Source organism: Danio rerio, chromosome 19 (genome assembly GCF_052040795.2).
Source record: "Danio rerio strain M-AB ecotype USA chromosome 19, GRCz13ab, whole genome shotgun sequence".
In the NCBI taxonomy this organism is placed as follows: Eukaryota; Metazoa; Chordata; class Actinopteri; order Cypriniformes; family Danionidae; genus Danio; species Danio rerio.
Genome location: NC_141039.2, coordinates 45,253,658 through 45,260,441, shown reverse-complemented (window position 1 = coordinate 45,260,441; position 6,784 = coordinate 45,253,658). Strand labels below are relative to the sequence as shown.

Genomic DNA, 6,784 nt, shown 5'->3' with positions numbered 1-6,784 from the left:
GATTATTTTGCTTTTGCTGATTATTTTGCAAGATATTCAGCTTAAAGTGCAATTTAAAGGCTTAATTGGGTTAATTAGGCAGGGTATGACAGTTAAGCAAGTTATTGTATAACATAGGTTTGTTCTTTAGACTATTGGAAAAAAAATAATTATATATATATATATATATATATATATATATATATATATATATATATATATATATATATATATATATATATATATATATATATATATATAATTTTGGCCTTAAAATGGATTTTTAAAATTAAAGAACTGCTTTTATTCAAGCCAAATAAAACAAATAAGACTTTCTCCAGAATAATTTTTTTTTTAATCAAAAATACTATGAAAAATTAATTAATGCGGTAAATATCACATGAGAAATATTTGATAAAGATTTAATATTGCACATAAGAGGGGAGTAATTTTGCCCTTAATTGTAAGGTTAATTAGGCTAGTCATTAGAGAAAAAATGACTTTAAAATAATAATAAACCAGTATTTTCTTTTCCAGTCAAACTAAGAGATAATTGATTGGAAAATTCTATTAAAAAATCTATGCTCTGTTAAACATCACTTGAGATATATTTAAAAAGCAATTCAATTATTATAGTCTTTAACTGTATTACTGTAATCACATGTGCAGAAAACTCTCATTAAAGGTGCAGTATGAAAGTTTGACATCCAGTGATTGAACTGGGTATTGCACACCTGTTTCAAAACACATGCAATGGCAGGTTGCCAGATTGATGACATCAACAGGAGCGAGCCTGAATATCGAACCTAAAGGCTGATTTAAATTGTGTTCTAATTAAACTAAATTAAAATTGCACTATTCTGTGCTTCTGAATTGCTTTATTTAAATTTCTGTTGTGTTTTGCCTGGTGCAAACAGCCCAATTGTTTATTACTGTGTATCACGTTGTATGTTGTTAGGACACAGGGTTACATGTATGTAACCTACTCACCTGATGTTAACATTCGGAATATTTATATTATTTGCTAACTAATAACCTCATGTAAAACACTGAATCTGAGTCTCATTTTGGGGCAGCTACTGTCCACCAGAGGTCGCATTTCAGTCACACATTCTTTGAGAGCCTTCACTCTAAAAAAAAACATTTTTATACAAAAAAAAAAAAAAAAAAAAAAAAAGAACGCAACAGCTTGCATTAATATATTCAATTTACAACAACATCTAAAAAATTAAGTTCAGACAACAAACTTCATTATGTTAGCCAAATCTTTTCCTTTTCAATCAAAGGCATTTTTACATAGCAAAAACCTCAAATTTTTAAGTTGAGTATTCAAAAAATAATGTTTAAATTTTTTTTATTAAAATTTAAAACAAATCCTGTGTTATGTATTTGATTACATGCATTTTTCAAGTTTAGAACCTCAAATAAATTAATACATTTTTGTTTGTTTTCAAATTTACTGTTCGTGCTTGTAAGAAATGCATTTAACAACATTTTTGTTCTTCTGTATTTTTTTTTTATTAAACCACAGGTTTTTATTGTTTTACAAAACAAAAACATGTACTGTCCCATATTATCAGTATAAAAAATAATAAAAAACATCAGTGTGTGGACTTTAAAATACAAAACAACTCCATTAGTGTGGAAATATTTCTTTGGGTTGCTAAAAGTTAAATATTGTTTTAAAGTAACTAACAGATATATTTACCTTTAAATTAGCCTCATTTTTAAACGCATGTAATTATTAATATTTTCAGGTTTTGAAAACTGAATAAAATTATTCTGGCAGCTTAAAAGTTTATATCTAATCAGCATTTCGGATTTTTTTAAGTTACAATAATGTATTAAACTATGTAGTGGTTACAGACCTCTTGAGTTATTTTTTAGAGTGTTCATGAATGAATGAAATATGTGGTTTTCCACCAAGTCAATCCGGGGTGCTGAAATATAATTGGCTAAAGTGGCAGTGGGCAGGTTAAATGACCAAAACAAATACCAAGTTCTGGCACATTACACATTTTCAAAGCAAGATATCTGACTTCAGCATTGTTTCTCAGATGATTAAGTGTTCACTTAGCATGTTTCTTAAATATCTGCAAACATAGTATTTTTATGCTTTAGAAAAGTCAAAAACTTAAATAGAGCACCTTTAACAATAAACAGTACATGAATCATTTAATCAACAACTAAGCAATCAGAAATGAGAGACACTGCTCAGATCTTTTATTTAAAGAAATGTCACGTTAACAACCAGAACACAAGGACATTCAGGTAACTTGTCTCTTTGTCAAAAATAATAATAATAATAATAATATGGGAGAAAATGAGGGGATCCGATTAGCTGATACAGAACAACTCTAATCAACTTCACGTCTGCTGACAGGCTTAGCATTGCCTTCAATAAAGTGGTCGAGAATACTGGAAACACTGGTTGATGCACTGACCTGAAATGACCATCATCACTGTATCCAACGATAAAATCAACTAAACAGGGGCGAATAGAAAAACACACTGTGATGAACGTCCCCGCAGCCCTGAGTCCAGCATTTCTGTGGCTGAAATCCACTCCTCCTCCCTCCAGGTGCAAAAATCAAAGGCACTCAACGTCCACAAATAAAACAGAAACACATCTCCATCCACCACGATCAGATGGACTACAGCATGTCCTCAAATATGCAATCAAGTCGGCGTTATGCATCAGTAAACTTACAAGGACACCCTCCTGAAATGCAGTCTTTAGCACTTTTCTGTTTGTTGTAGGGGGAAAACACACATAATAAAAGTGACACCCTCAGTCATCATTCATTTTCACTGCATTTTGGTACATTTGATGCAGGATTTGCTTTTTCTCGTACATTAAAAATAGATTTTAGAAAAAAACAAATATATATAGGTCGACAGATTTTGTCTTTAAATCATGGGCAACATCTTTTCCATTGCTGTATAAAACTAATGTTAATTTTCTGTTCTGTTCAGATCTGATCAAGCTGTTTCCTGCACAAATGAAATCAGATTTAAGAGGAGAGCCTACAATGTTATTTTTGGCTGTTCTTTTCCTTTAAATTATGACTGTATGGACTAAAGGTTTCATCTTTGTGTCTTGATATATTTCCCATTGTAATATTTGTAATCAAATTCCGTCTAGTTTATCCAAAAATGACTATTTTGTCATCATCTAGTTCAGTGTTTCTCAACCACGTTCCTGGAGGCCCACCAGCACTGCATGTTTTGGATGTCTCTTTTGTCCGTCACACCTATCACAGGTCTTTCAGTCTCTGCTAATGAGCTGATGATCTCAATCAGGTGTGTTTGGTTATAGAGACATAGAAAATGTGCAGAGCTGGTGTTACTCCAGGAACGTGGTTGAGAACCACTGATCTACAGTAGTTAACCTGATTGATTATTATTCAGAAAATATTAATAAAACAAGTATCAGATTTTTCTGTTAACAAATAATATTTTTGTCTTTAAATCATGACCGTATGGGCAACAACTTTTCTATTGCTGTATAAAACTAATAATGATTTTCTGTTCTGTTCAGATCCGATCAAGTCGTTTCCTGCACAAATGAAATCAGATTTAAGTGGAGAGCCTACAATGTTATTTTTGGCTGTTCTTTTCCTTTAAATTATGACTGTATGGACTAAAGGTTTCATCTTTGTGTCTTGATATATTTCCCATTGTAATATTTGTAATCAGATTCCGTCTAGTTTACCCAAAAATGACTATTTTGTCATCATCTAGTTCAGTGTTTCTCAACCACGTTCCTGCAGGCCCACCAGCACTGCATGTTTTGGATGTCTCTTTTGTCCGTCACACCTATCACAGGTCTTTCAGTCTCTGCTAATGAGCTGATGATCTCAATCAGGTGTGTTTGGTTTTAGAGACATAGAAAATGTGCAGAGCTGGTGTTACTCCAGGAACGTGGTTGAAAACCACTGATCTACAGTAGTTAACCTGATTGATTATTATTCAGAAAATATTAATAAAACAAGTATCAGATTTTACTGTAAATAGATTACATTTTGGTCTTTAAATCATGACCGTATGGGCAACATCTTTTCCATTGCTGTATAAAACTAATATTGGTTTTATTTTCTGATTAGATCTGATTAAGCCGTTTCCTGCACAAAAGAAATCAGATTTAAGAGGAGAGCCTACAATGTTATTTTTGGCTGTTCTTTTCCTTTAAATTATGACTGTATGGACTAAACGTTTCATCTTTGTGTCTTGATATTTTCCCATTGTAATATTTGTTATTGTATCATGTTCAGATTTCATCTAATTTACCCAAAAATGACTATTTTTCACCAACTGGTTCGGTGTTTCTCAACCACGTTACTGGAGGTCCACCAGCACTGCAAGTTTTGAATGTCTCCTTTGTCTATCACACCTACTACAGGTCTTTCAGTCTCTGCTAATGAGCTGATAATCTCAATTAGCTGTGTTTGGTTATAGAGACAGAAATGTGCAGAGCTGGTGGTGCTCCAGAAATGTGGTTGAGAAACACTGATCAATTTGACCTGATTGATTATTATTCTGAAAATATTTATAAAAGAAGCATCTCAAACATAGACAGATTTTGGAGCAAAATCAGAGCAAATAGATTATATGTCAAATTTAACAATTTTCAGAAATACTCCAATCAGGTTTAGTTCAGTACAGCAAAATCTGTATGACCTTTATTTTGAACGCTACAGACTGAAATCCAGAGTTAACATTAAATGAAAGTGAATGTCAACATTTTGTTACTCAAGCATAAATAAAAGAAGTTAAATTATGGTAAATTTGTGCGAGTGGATTTTTGGCTAACCTGTCACTTTGTGTATGTGTGTGTATATATATATATATATATATATTTTTTTTTTTAAATTATAATAGCATGAGGGCGGGTTGCAACTTTTTGTTTTGTCTTAAAGTATTCCAACTGTGATTTGTGAATAGTATTGTTCCTCCACTTTAACTTTATGGCTAAATTTTATACATCGAAACAAGAACGACTTGATCTGATTCCTGCATCTCATAAAATAAATGTGAATATTGACTGAGACTAACATTTCATGTCAGATTATGAATGAAATCAAAGCTGAACAGAATAAATTTTTAGTTGGACTGTCACCTTAAATCACAATTGGATTGGCAAGGTACTTCTGATAATGGTTTTAAAACTATTGTGTATTCCAGTTCACCCAAAATATGTAATTCTGTCATGATTTACTCCTCCTCTTTGTGTGAAAACATTAGGATTCACAAAAACACATTTTATAAAATTAGTTTGCATTAAACGGGTTTGTAAAAAGATGATGGTGAGGAAATAATGACTTTTAAAGATTTTTGGACGCACCGTCCCTTTAAATCAGGGGTGTCTAAACTCGGCCCTGGAGGGCCGGTGTCCTGCAAAGATTAGCTTAAACTTCCTTCAACACACCTGCCTGGATGTTTCTAGTATACCTAAAAAGAGCTTGATTAGCTGGTTCAGGTGTGTTTAATCGAGGTCACAACTAAAATATGCAGGACACCGGCCCTCCAGGATCAAGTTTGGACACCCCTGCTTTAAATTAAAGGGGTAGTTCACCCAAAACTGAAAATTCTGTCATCACTTACTGTTGATCCAAACTTGTTTGACTTTTTTCATCTGTTAAACACAAAAGAAGATATTTATATATAATATCTCTAAGTTTATATATATATATATATATATATATATATATATATATATATATATATATATATATATATATATATAAAAATATAACAAGAATAATTCGGAAACCGGTAACCATTGACTACCATAGTATGCTTTTCCTACAAAGGAAGTCAATGGTTACCTGTTTATGAATATTTCAAAATGTCTTCTTCTGTTCCCTTGTTTTCCTCTATTCTAGTAAACCAAAAAAAAAGATACTTTGAAGAATGTTGAAAACCGGTTATCATTAACCAGTTACACAGTTTGTACACTGTAAAAACATCTGTAAATGAACAGTTTTCATTATTTTGTAATTCATGTTGTATTTTTTTATTATTTATGATTTGAATTGCAATATGAGACCTTTATCTTTCTTCTGACAACCTTTAACCTTAAAAAGTTGTGAAAAGTGACTATGAAAAATTTTAATACTTTAAAGTGATAAAGTATCTGGGATTGTGATGTATTTTATGCTGCAAAAACCTGGTAATAAACTGCCAGTACTTCTTCTGTTTTTTACAGACTTATTTATATATTACTTCTTAAACATTTTACTATTTCAAACAACTAAAAATGTCAACAAGTCACTTTGTTATACTGTAGAGTTGAATTTTTAACATCAAAAGCTGACAGAGCAGAGATCAACATCCCATAATGCAATTCACAACCGTAAATAAACCGAAAACACACAAACAGTTAATTAACAGATATATTTTAGAGTACAAAGGAAGTCAATGGTTACCCGTTTTCAACATTCTTCAAAGTATCTTCTTTTTTGGTTTATCAGAATAAACAACTTCACAATATTGAGCAATCTTTCATTTTTGGTTGAACTTTCCCTTCAAAGACAAGTAAAAGGCAGTGAAGGCAAAGCAATGGGAAACAGTAAGGGGAATATTTTAAGGGAAATGAATAAATAAGGAGTGTTCTGAATCCTGTCACATATGCTCGGGCTTTTGATATTGCACTGAAACTCAAATGTTGATCTATCCTTGATGCCCCTCAGTATATGTTTATATATATATATATATATATATATATATATATATATATATATATATATATATATATATATATATATATATATATATATATATATATATATATATATATATATAT

At 31.2% G+C, this 6,784-nt stretch overlaps 1 long non-coding RNA gene across 1 annotated transcript; it reads right to left on the bottom strand.

The window, feature by feature from the left end:
- Positions 1-2,180: 2,180 nt before the first annotated feature.
- On the bottom strand, positions 2,181-4,672 carry LOC148679854 (uncharacterized). The gene is made up of 2 exons (XR_015945492.1): positions 3,937-4,672; positions 2,181-3,746 (listed from the first exon to the last, which is right to left on the bottom strand). It is a non-coding gene; the product is annotated as an uncharacterized LOC148679854 (long non-coding RNA).
- Positions 4,673-6,784: the final 2,112 nt, after the last annotated feature.